This window comes from Ciconia boyciana, chromosome 3, assembly GCF_034638445.1.
Source record: "Ciconia boyciana chromosome 3, ASM3463844v1, whole genome shotgun sequence".
Classification (NCBI taxonomy): Eukaryota; Metazoa; Chordata; class Aves; order Ciconiiformes; family Ciconiidae; genus Ciconia; species Ciconia boyciana.
In genome coordinates this window covers 87,199,092-87,211,810 of record NC_132936.1, presented here as the reverse complement: position 1 = coordinate 87,211,810, position 12,719 = coordinate 87,199,092, and the positions used below count along the sequence as shown (strand labels likewise).

Here is a 12,719-nt window from a genome sequence, read left to right as displayed (position 1 = left end):
TAAAAGGTTAGTCTGTTAAAGTACAGCATACAACAGAAGTCAGGCACTCACACTAGAGGAAAGATGCAGTAATATCAATATGAACGTGCTTTATACTGATATGGCTAGGTAACTGCTATCTGCAGCATATAACTATTTTAGTTTTAAAAATCAAAACAAAACCTGTACACCTAACTAAAGTATTTTTAATGGCATAAAATTCTGGTTGTAGACCAGAGCAAAGAATAAACACGCTATGTATTTTCTATGTCAGATCAACACCCTTTGCAGTTCTCATTAACCAAATTGTACCAAAAAAAAAAGTTGTTTTGAATCCAAAACGTCTCAATTAGCCTTACTACTAGATATGTGGAAGGAATATGTGTGAAAAACAAACATCGATCAAATAGAAAAATGTAACATTCCTGTTTTAAAAATGAGGCATGTAACAAGAAAATAAAAATTATTTATGAAGTCAAACGACTTTTAAATCTTTAAATTCCCCACATACCTTCTAGGATTATAGTAACCTGTAGAAGGTCATTATAGTTATAAGGGAAAAGAGTAAATAAGCACTTAAGCAGACATAAATAAAGCGGACAGGTTAAAAGCTATCAAATTGAACAAGACTAGAGGGAAACCTAATCAGTGCTGTAAAGGAATCCAGACTAACAGAGAAGGAAACAAACACAATGTTGAGAATGGCTAATGGGAAGTAGCAACTCTGGAAGTGCAAAATCTTATGAAGTCCCAAGTCATCTGTACCGCAGAAAGTTCTTGGGCTACAAGGAGGAGCACAAAGAATTTATTACAGGAAGACTTCTGTGGCGAGTTCAGAGATTTCCCCAAAATAACACAAAACAGGAGATAAAATTTGTGTAGAGATAATAAGATAATATGGTTGAAAACTAGTAGCTAGAAGGACGCCTAAGGGAGCAGCCTGCCATGGTGTTTGCTTGAACAACGGCTCAGCTGGAGGGCCGTACCCCTTCCTCTGACACAGCTATCCGTCTGCCAAGGGAGAAAAATGGGAGGCTGAAAAAAGGGCTTGAACATGGGGTACGATTCACAAGCAAGCATTCTTCCTAGGAAAAAGTCAGGGTGAAGGAAGGCACCACCTTCTGACTTAGGAAATACTGAAAGACAATCATCCAGTCCTTTGGATCAGGAGTCTGCGGGAAGAAATATGCCTGTTGTCGAGGTTCGGGGAGGGTGATGGAGATGCAGTGGCTGCTGTGCCTGTTGGGCCATGGCTAGAAATGTAGCTTGATCTCTAACCTAGTAATTTCATTTCTCCCAGGGAAAAATAAATAGGTCATATGTGAAGGAAAAACATACAATGAAAGAGAGACAGGATTTTTTTAGTTACTCGTGTGTTCCAGAGGTGTAGCTCCACTGAATTCACCAAGGGATGTTTTTGCTAATAAAGCTTTTAAAATGAGGGATGGATGATACTCCAAGTATGGATATGTCTAAATATGTCTGGTTTTCTATATTTCTCAATATTTCTATTTTTATTTTTCTGACTTTTGCCTGAACGAAAAAAATAAACAGAAACATTTTTTAACTAGTTCTGTATGCCCCAAAGAGACAAAAGTATGCATGCTTTCTAGAGAATGAAAAATAGCATACCGTTTTGTGGGAAAAAAATAATTACATACAGAATCAATTAAAAATGTTATGGAGGTTACCATTTAAAAACGTACATGCTGCTGTCATGCAAAGGTATCTCTGCAACTCCATTCTCTGTTTCAAATGCTACAGTCTGCCAAGTTTGGATAAAAGTTGACTTTTAATGGCGCCTGGTGTCCCAACAGGCATAGATGCTACTAAATTCAACAGCATCAGTTAAATGCAGGTCATTGCATTAATTAAGAGTGCATCTCTTATAACTGATCATTTTGTGCTCCCTAATTTTAATAAGCAATTTTGCCAACACGTTTACTGGAAATATTACAACATCTTCCTGCGCTGAGAAAACCCAAAGTGCCTATCTATCTGGTTCAACTATATTCTTGTTTAAACAGAGGGTCATACTGGAACCGAAGGACTGCCATTTTGCCCGGAAGACAGGTCTAAGATTTGACTGAAGACTGCAGCACGTCTGCAGGAGGGAGAATCCTTTTCCACAGGCCACCTAAGTCATCCTGAGCGAAAAGCATACCAACATCAAAGATGCAGCAAGGACTGACAGTCACAGCCGCTGTGACTGAATAACTCTAGATTCTGGAAGAGGAGGCTTAGCATCCTGATTTTATTTTCTGTGCATGCCATGATTTGACGTGTAGTTAACCAAGAGAGGGCTAGGAACCCAAACAGTGTCAGAAAAGCAAACTAAGCTCAGGCAAAGAATGCTTTGTCCGACCTCAGCTTTAGCCCTCAGGTGATCAGGCGCTGCATGCTTTTAATTTTACCAGCTAGGGGTATTTTTTAAAGCGCGCAGAGAACAAACGCGCCTGAATATTGAGCGTGACACAAAATGTCATGACTGCTTAAAGTTGCGGGTCCGCCCGCCAAAGGAGGAAGATGCGAAGGGCAGGAGCGTGTTTCGCCAGAGCCGGGGTGAGAACGTCCCTGCAGAAACAAAAGCCTCGGGATTGGCCGTCGTATTGGGGCGGGGGGGAGACAGAGAAGGGGGGCCGATCTGCCCACCAGGTTGCGCGGCTGGCGGCTGGCAGGGAGGAGCGGAGCCGCAGGCGAGCGGAGCGTGTGGGGCGGCGAGGGGAGGCGGGCGGGCAGGCTGGTGTGAGCTGTTTGGCCACCGGAGCCAATCGAAAGCTGGGGCTTGAGCCTCTCCTCGGGCAGTGCCTGCGCGGAGTCAGTGCCGAGCTCCCCTCGCCGCCGGGACCCGGCAAAGCCGCCTCGCTCTCTCCGCGCACCGCTCTCCCCCACTGAGCGCCTATGGGCATCTGCAACCAGCGAGGGCTTCGCACCACCGCCACCGGCAGCAGCGGCAGCGGCAGCGGCAGCGGCAGCGGGAGCGGGCGGCGACCGCCACCCCGCTTCATCTCGCCTTGGGATCTATAGCTGGCAGGACGCAGCGCGCTGCAGACCCTTCCCCGCCTCCGTGCAGGTACGGGGCGGCCGGGGGCCGCCCGGCGCCCTGATCCGGCACCGCTTCTCTTGCGGCCGGCTCGCTCCCTTCCTCCTCCGCTGCCCTCTCACCCTCACCGGCCCTTCGGGAGGCAGCGGCGCGGCGCGGCGGGCGGGCGGCGCGCAGGGCCCGCGGGCGCGGTGGCGGTGACAGCGCGGGGCCGCCCCGCAGCGCCTCCGCCCGCCGCGGCCCCGCCGCCCCGTCCCCCGTGGGCGCCCGCCCTGCCCGTCCCCGCGCGGGGACCCGCCGGCCGCGGCGCTGGCGGCGGCACTGGACGGCTCCGCGGGGCGCGGAGGAGCGCGCCCCGCGCCCGCGCTGCCGCCCGTGGGGCGTTTCCAGGGCGCGCAGGTACGTGAAGGAGAGCCGGGTCCCGGCGGCGTCCGGGTCTCGGTGCCTCGCTCTGGGCGCCCTCGGAAGTCACCTGAAGGGCCAGCGCCCTTTGGGCTCGAAGCGGCGGGCATCACGGCCGGCTCCACGCTCCCTCCCAGGTTAAAACCAGGAAAAAAATTAATCTCCTGCTTGAAACCTGTGCCCCTTTGTACCTTTCGTTCTTTGCTTTGGGTTAATGATGGTTTGTGATTATGAAACCCCACGAGGGATCAGCTCCAAGAGCGAATAGCATTACTTTAAGTCATGAGTTGGAAATATATATGTGTGTATACATACACTGGTTTTTTCCCCTTGCAAGCCAGGATTATAATAATACAAACCCGTGTCTGTCTCACAAGGAGCTCCTGCTTGACTTTCTGCTAAAGCTAAGGAAATATTTGCACTTTCACAGGTCTTGCAGAATTGGAGTCACAGGTCTTATAAAAAATTGCAGTGGCATTTGGCTGAACAACCCGTATTTTTAGCACGCTGTTGTGAAAGTGGTTATATAACTTTCGGTGGATTTCTGAGGACAAAATTAACAGCTCATAACAAGTTAAAGCTCTTTTTTCTCTGAAAGAGGAGAAATAAACTCAATGAAAGCCCCATGAGCAGAGTCAGGTGAACTTCAGCCTGACAAACGACCGCGGCAGAGATTCCCTAAGGACGAGCCCCAGGTTCAGAATCCCACAGCCCTCCCGAGAATCGCAAAGCAGCAGGTGCAAGACCAAGCAATGTCTACGCAGAGCCCCACTTAGCAAGCTGGTTATCAGGCCACTTCAAGGCTAGTTCTTGCTAAACCAGGGAGAAATCAACATCACGTCAGAGTCTTGTCTTCCCACCAGCGCCAATACAATACAGATACTGTGTTCCCTTAGGGGATTAGTTTTTTTGCTTGAACTTCAAGAAGTACACGTCGCCTGAAATACTTGCTTAGAATGCCTGATGTATTTTAACGCAGATGCTTTGCTTGCTAAACTTAGTTCTCAGGCTGGCCTTTTCTCATCTCTTTCCAAAAGTTAAGGAAGAATAATAGTAGCCTAAGATTTTAAAGAAACGCCCTGAGAAAATAATTGAATAGAAGTAAGGAACAGCAATCTGCTTATTACTGAGAGCCAGGACATGAGGGTTCTGTCTCAGTATTCAGGCTCCGAGCAAGAGACTTCTCTCTCACTTTTATTGCACGGTCATCCAAGACGTACAGTGAAGTCCTAAATTCTAAACATTTGTGGGTGATTACTGTGAAGCTGAAGGCAGCGGACCGATTTGCTACATCTCTGTTGTAGGATGAGCGAGAACCCTGGCAGGTAGAATTTTGCTTTCTCGCATCTCTTGGAGACCACTGTTCGTGCAGAGCTCTTGTGTGCGGGGAGGAGGTACGTCTGGTAACAGCGAGGTTTGCTCAGCCTTCCACTGCAGCGTGATAAGTAAGTGAAAGACATGTCAGTGTAAAGCATCAGTAAGATATCTGAAAGGGTGCCACAAAAATAAATGCCGTTAACCCTGGATTTTGAGCTGATTGGGTTAGCTGACCTATTTACTTTTTATTTATCTTTCAAATAGACTGTGCTGTCATGAAACATGACTTTCAATGTGGACTAGAACAAAGGTATGAGAAGTTCAAGAATAAAACTCAAGAGATTTTTGTTTCTTTCTGTAATATCAGGTGAGGGTAAAAATTAGTATCTGAACTGCCAACTGAACTACATTGATAAATTTTGTCCTTTGGAAAATGCTTGGTTTCAGTCACCATTTGTCAATGCTTGTGAAAGTGTAAATCAAGTAGATCCAGATCATCCTCTTCTGTAATAAATAGTTTAGTCCTGCTGTGGTTTTGCTTGTTAAATTTGGTAACTGGTAAATTCCAACTGCTCAATTTCATAGTTCTACACACACTGCTACTAAATTCACATTGAGATAATTCTAGCTCAACCATCAGAAACTGGTAAATTCCAATTTGGAATCGGTAAATTGGAATTTACCAGTTTCTGATGCTTAAGTTAGCATTATTTCAATGAGCAGTTCAAGTCACTGAGCAAGAATTGAGCCATTCAAGTCACTGTGCAGATTTACTGACATCCGAAGAGGCTCTTCAAGAGCAGCACAAAAAGGTCTTTCACTTCACTCTCACAGATGCTCGTGGGTGTGGTTGTGCATTTATATTAGTGTTGTGGTTCGTGTCAGGAGTGTACTTTCGATGCCAGTCTTCCAGTTGTTCCCACTTACTGTCCATCTCCATATACCTCATGGTGGCCAGCTGGATTCCTTTAGGATGAATCCAAATGAGAAGATGTCCTTGAGTCATTGCTGGAAATTCAGTACGTGGGACTAGCCCAGAGCTAGCCTGAAGTAAAACCCTATAAAATGCGTATAAGTGTTGATAGAAAGTCTTCTGCGCTTAACTGTTTTCCTCTGTCTGTCTGGTCCTGTTGGGCTGTTCTACCTGCTAATGCAGACCTGGTCCATTTGCAGCAGACTAGTACTGATGCACGGTGCAGTTTGAAGCTGATACTAACCGTCGTTCCCAGGGGTGTGGGCTAGTCCCTGCTTCTTGCACCACTGCCTGCACATGTGTTACCAAGAAGCTCCTTCTGGCTCAGCGGGAGAGAACAACCCTGCAACAAACTGTGGCTGCCCTGCTCGTATATACACACACTGAGCTCTTTTCAGTGCTAAAAGAAGACAGCTAATTTTTCTTTTTTTTTTTTTTTTTAGTCTAGCATGTGATAGCGGACTACTTTTTGAGTGGGAACTTTGGATAATGCAGCCTTGTGCTTGTCTGGTGAACGTGAACACAGGAGCTGCGTTTAGGAAAGGACAACTGGTGCTTCTTCATGTTTGTTTGTTTGCCTGTCACTGGCTGTAGCCCTTCTGCGTATAAAGATTCACAAGGCTGTGTTTATGTTCCTCATTGCATTTGGGAGTGGTGAGAAATGTTGGCTTGGAACTTAAAAACTGTCGTTTAGAAATGCTGCGCTGTGTTTCATGGGTGCAGCATCTTGGTTGACTGCATTTCCCATAGCGCACCAGAAGCATTGCTTTGGAGGAAGAAGGTGCTGCCTGTGGTGGCAGTTCTGGCTCCCAGCACCTGATGGGAAACACGCTCTGGCCCTGGAGTCCGGTTGCCGCAGGCAGGTGGGAATGTGAGATGCCCAGGGAGATCTTTAGAAACATCCACTTAAAACTTAAAGCTTCTGATTAAAAAATGTTAAAACACTTTTTTCTCCAGTTTTCACTCTAAAGCAGAAAACTTTTCAGTTCTCTGTTGTTTGGTGATTTGGCTGGCTCTTTGCAGTTTCATGTTTTTCTTTAGTTTGCTGCTTTGGGGAAAATTATTTTAAATAGCAAAATGGTTGTGTTAATTATAAATGGTTATCTTTCGTGTGAAAGCATTTCTAACTAGAAAATATATTATTGGAGCAATTAGGGATCAGATCCTTCTTACTCAGTAAGAGAAGACAGTTGTCATTGCTGCAAAAATTGGGCTTCTTACTGACTCTTCAGTTTTACACACACTTTCATGGGATCATGATAGAAATCATAGGGTTGTGTGTGTATAACATGAATGATACAAAGATCCTCCTTGTTTGGGATCACTGTGACTGCTCCAAGACTGCTTTTAGATCACAGAAAATGTTGTGCTATTTGCAACAATAGGAACTGAAAAACAAGAGAGCTTTTCCATCTCAGATGACCGTATTTCTATTGCTAGAGGTTGTCTGCTCCAAACCTTATTCCAATGCATAATTGCTCTGTGGGGTGAAGTGTAGATTTTAACACGAGTTGTGTAGATTACGGATATGTCAGTTGAAAACATGGTATTTCTTGTTCTCAGTGCATTAAGCCATTTATTATCATTGTTTTAAGAAGATTTTTGAAGCCTGTGTCAGAAAGGGAAACAGACCATAAGAATCTGTCTTGCTCCAGGACGTTAAAATAGAGGGCAATCTGTCTGTCAATATCTGGTGTGATACAATCATGGCAACTTCAGTTGTAGCCTGTCTTTGTCAAAAAGTCGTCTTACAGCATCTACTTTGCACTCATTTTTTTCTTCTGGGCATAACCATGCTTATCTATGAGATTCTGTATATTTTTTTTTCTGTGTTGCTGTCTACATAATATCTGTAAGAGTTATAGCGGCATATGTTAGATTAGTTGTAAAACTAAGGGGGATTTACTAAGGTCAGTTTTTTGTAGAGGCTACACTGCCATGTAGAATTAGTTATACTGTAAATGTATGTTGTATATAGAAATATGCGTGCTACTGTCTTTACTACAAGCTTCTTTATAGAAAGAAAAAGGTAAATTTATCTCTCATTCCAGACAGTTTTAAAGTCATTATTGTTTAGGAAGTAAGTATTTTAAGAAACCATAATTTGTAGTGAAACTAAGAGGAAATTAAAACAGTGATACATTCACACACAAAAAGTCTCATAAAGATTTCATTTCTGCCTATTTTGTGTTAAGGAAGTGGGAAAAGTAAAGTACACTGGGAAAGGAAAATATATTATTTACCCTCCAAATTTCATTTTGGAACCAGTTTTTATTGAGTGTGATGGGCAATGCACAAATGCAACATCAGACTGTGGATTTAACAGCAATAAATCTTAAAAATTTCCTGAATTTTTAACTTCTCTTAAAACTTGGAAACAGCATTTGTACAGCTCATGCAGAACGCGTTGTTGACCTTGTCTTGTACAAACACTTGCTAGCGTTGGAAAACCGTATTGAGCTGGTGCTACAAGTGAACTAGCTGCCCTTCTTCATTTGTGTGCAGTTTTGTTGTGGATTCCAGCCATGTCTAGTCTATCCTATTACTCTGCTTAAGTGCTATTATGGTAACTCTAAATAGCCTCATACTCTACAGTAGTGCTAACAAAAAAAATAAACAGCATTGTAAAAATTCTGCATGACCATTTCTGGCATGAAACTGCGGGTTTTTTTCCTGGTGCAAATCTCAGACCTAATCTCATTTCCAGTGAGGCCAAAACACTAGTTTGGCTTAGAGTTAAGCGGGATCCTGCCCATAAATCTGGCCAGTCTCCATACAGATAACATCTGGAAAGTTGTCATTTAAAAATATGTGGGAGAGCTTGGGATAGGGGTGTAAATAGTGGGTCAGAGCTTCTATCCAAAATGAAAACATCCCAGCTCTCAGATGTCAGACAGCCTTGCTCTAGGCATGTTTTTTGTTATGATCCATCTATCGTTTGTCAGTTCCTGTTCCGTCAACATAATTTGGAGCTCCGTGTCCGTTGTGAGGAGCAAGAGGAGGTTGACAGGCAAAGAAGACAGGGAATATGTGAACATGTTGCATGACTTAATGGATACATCCAATAAAGTCTCCTAATAAACAGAGAGGGGGCTATCGCTTGTATTTCCATTTAGTTTGTTCTCTGGCTGACATTTTTCAGATTACTACTCACGATGGCTTTATACTAAGCATGTTTGTTGACTCTGGTCTATATTCTTCATTAATGAAGCCCATGGAAACTTTGCCTGATCCTTCAGTAAGAACAACTTTTGCTGAGATATTCTTAAGAGCGAATACTTACAAACTGAAACAAATTATAAGCACCTTGGATTCTGCGTAGGCAGGGAAAGATTGATCTGCCTCTCTAATATTTCCATTCCTTACTGAAGCTGAGCCTTAAGTAAAGTCACAGCCCAGAACTGTGACTTCTTAAGGGTATCCAAAGCTGAAGGTTCAAATGTCACACAAACTGATTATTAGGAAAATTTATCTTTTTGTTAAAAAATCACAGAAGATATGTGAAAATAGCACCATTGTATGATATGTTTATTATATGTAATGACCCTTTTTCTATAGGAACCCTGAAGCAAGCAAGACAAATGCACACAGTTGGAAATTGAGCTAGTTTCTGTCATCTAAAACTGTCTTGCTTTCAGGTTCCCAAAGTCCCTTCAGTCACTTACACAGTTATTCAACAGCTCAATCTAGTTGTTGTTTTTTTTTTTAACTGTAAGACAAATCCTACCTTTGTCTACCATAAATTCCTCCCAAATGAAGAGAAGCTTTAAATACAAATTGTACCATAATAAATCCCATTTGGTTTTCTTTATCCGCTTTTTTTTAGTCGTCTGCACTTGATGTTCTTTCTTCTTGAAGGAGCACTGAAAAAGCTCCTTCACAAGCTGCAGTCTACTATTTTCTGAATTCTACATCCAGAATGCCAATTGCTTTATCCTTCAACTCAGGTAGACTGCTTCCAACTAGAAAAATATTTTTATGTTGGTGTTTCAATAGCTGACTTTAAAAGTATGATACATGCAAACACTATGTTGAGTACCTATCAGAAATTGCCAATCTTCTCTTTATAAAAATAGTCTTGTTTTTTTCAGTATAAAATCTAATATTTTATAAAACTTAAGTTTCTTTGGAAACAAGTTTATTGTGTCATTCCAAGTTGAGCCTAGTTCTTTTCTGGACATCTCTAAGGTTTCTTTAAAAGAAGGATATGATATTACAGGAAGAATGTTACTCTTGTTTGCCAGAGAGCTGTACTATGTTTACTATAATAAGATTAAAGGAAATTTGAAAGTCAACGCTAGCTCAGTGGGAAACTGATAAACACACGTTGTACTTGCAGGAGCACTCTGCCCAGTAGTATTAGGAAATTTATCACTATTTATTTAGCAGTTCAGACTTTATCCGACAAACAGATTTGTTGTCCATTTAAAACTATACTAGACATTGAAAGACTTAACAGTATTAATGTGATTTGCGGAATCTGAACTATTATCCTGGCATAGCCATCTCATGTGGCTTAGGATTGGGACTTTCATACCATAGACTCTCAAAATAAGGAGTCTGTAGCTTATGGATCCCGTTGCTTTCCAAAGTCTGTGGTTTGCTTCCTGGCACTTCTGGTTAGGTCAACTATTATAGCCACAGTCATAAACAGTGATTTTCAGAATCTGAGCAAGCTAGATGAGGGTGTAGCTCCTTGGAAAAGTTATCCTGGAAGAAGCAAAACCAGCAATGTCTCTGGATCCATATCTGGTATTGGCAGGCTCTACTGTTGAGAAGCAATGGCAGTCCAGTTTCGTATTTACTAATGTTTGTTTATTTGTGCCTTGGCCAAAGTTTCAACTAGAGAGTGAATTCTGGAGAAAGAACAGGCCACAGGGATGACTTTCCATTCCTAAGTACATGTTAAGAGGTCATTTTTACATGGACGCAAATGCTGCTTACAAATCAGTAAAATAGAATGAAGTAATTTTGCTATGAAATGCGTACATGAAATTTTTTTTGAAATACCAAGAGTAGAGGGGAATGCATAATCACAATGTGATACATAAGCTACTGTTGTAAATGTTTTCATCACCTCCAAAATGGCAGATACCTTCCAAAAGTGGGCAGCTACTCACTGTGTACTTCTGAGCTCCAGAAAAGGCCACTGGACTATTCGCACCATGTGTTGGTAATTAGTAGGAACTGCAGGACGGAGTCACTATTGGTTATGGAAGCTACTGCTGTGAGCTGTTCATGCTGTGTATGGTAACACAATTATTTGATAAATAGGTGGTTAGGGAAATTAGTTAATTTCTAAGCTGCTCTCAGCTTTGAAATTTCTTAGAAAAGAGACTAAAAAGCAAGGATCACTCTTTGTATGAAATTTATGGATTTGTATGCTATCCATGAAGTCACCCCAAAATACTCATTTCTTCTCCTGTTCATATAAGATGTGAATGTGAGCTGCTAATCTGCTTCAAGATGTTCAAGTCTGAAGAAATAGTTCTCATCCTGTTCAGCACATTTGTGCTGGGGAGGAATAATCTCATTTCTCCTGCAATCCTCTCCCACCCAAAATGATCTTTAAAGGTCTGTGGAATCACTGGAAATGACCTTTCCCAGACAGCTGAGTTATCATTTCATTATGGTCCATGCCTCTCTAATTGTAACCATAGCCATAGTACAGTCCAGCGTGTTGTGGAGTCTCTAAGACTGCCAGCAACCAAGAGAATTTTCACTTTGGTTTTAGGTGGTCTATTCAGACAGTGGAACTGCAAATGCATGGGTGAGAAGTCCGTACTAAGGGTTTCCTGTCTCAAGGGAGGCTGTTGTGTATCTAACTCCACTGACAGCCCAGGCTTCAGGTCATGGGGGGGACAAGTTCTTCAGCAGATATGTCCTGGGCAACTTCACCTGCAGATTGAAGAAATCTCTATCTTGCTTTATCATTAATTAAGACAAAATATTGCCTATTTGAATTCTGCTTCGCTTCATCCACATAGATAGGCTACAATCAGAATGCTTGCAGTTTGCTCCATTATATACAAATTGTAACTCAAGGCTGCGGCAAGTTGCCAGCTCATCTCCCCACTCGGACGCCAGCTTCATTTACTCATAACTGGATAGCAGTCAAACGTGATTGACTTAAGCTGTTATTTTTTCTGAATGTGTAAAATATAGGGAGCTTGAAATGCTCATGCCGTGCTTGTTGGGTCTTTTTTCTCCTCACTGAAATTTAGGTGTATTTGTTGAGAATATTGAAATGTATTTTTCGTTGTATATATCATGGGTTTAGGTTTATCTTTACTGTTTACAGGATAACGCAAAATTAGTTGTTTTTTATTGTCATATTAGAATATGCATGATTAGATTTATATTAATTAGAGAGGCTTAGTTTCTCAATATAAGTGAACTATAATTTAAGATACTTTGGTTATGGGGTGCTCCAAATTAATTTTTTTTCCCTAAGATATTTGTTTTTCCTTTAAAAACATTTGAAAACTGGCTTAATTTACCATGATTAAGGCTGATGCCTTCATTTGGGCATCAAATGCACTATAACTTTTGAACTTCTAGATGCATGATATGAGCTGCTAACATATATAGCAGTTAGCCAGATAGCAACACTGGTGGAATTTTTTGGGTGAGAGTCATGCTTCAGTTTTGCTTTTAAATAAGTACTGTCTTCTTGCTAATTGTAAACCTTTCCTAAAGCTTCTGTGATGGCCTTTTGCTTTCATCGCATGACCAATTTCTTTGAGGTGGCAGAATCTAATAGTCTCTTAATGGTCCATGGAGTATTCCTGCTTTGTTATGCTGCCTATGGCTATGCCTGTGGTGTCACTTTGGCTAGGCATAGGTCTAAACTTGTGCTGAAAAGGTCATCATCCTGCCCTTGACTCTGCTCTTGGCCACTTGGTTGTGTCTTAATTCTGTTACAGACTTTCTTTGTGCCATCTGGCATGTCTGAAATGGTACACTCAACATCTATGGGAAACTGGCTCAGAAATTGTGCTGTAA

General features: G+C 42.3%; 1 protein-coding gene across 3 annotated transcripts in view; it reads left to right on the top strand.

The window, feature by feature from the left end:
• Positions 1-2,646: 2,646 nt before the first annotated feature.
• Positions 2,647-12,719, top strand: part of GREM2 (gremlin 2, DAN family BMP antagonist) — a 40,450-nt gene continuing 30,377 nt past the window's right edge. Inside the window, exons 1-2 of one of the 3 annotated variants that reach the window (XM_072856455.1) lie at positions 2,647-3,052; positions 4,729-4,818. The gene's annotated coding sequence lies outside the window, so the exon portion shown is untranslated. Of the gene's footprint in view, positions 3,053-4,728; positions 4,870-12,719 lie in introns of all 3 variants that reach the window. The other 2 variants (XM_072856454.1, XM_072856453.1) reach the window with 2 other exon arrangements.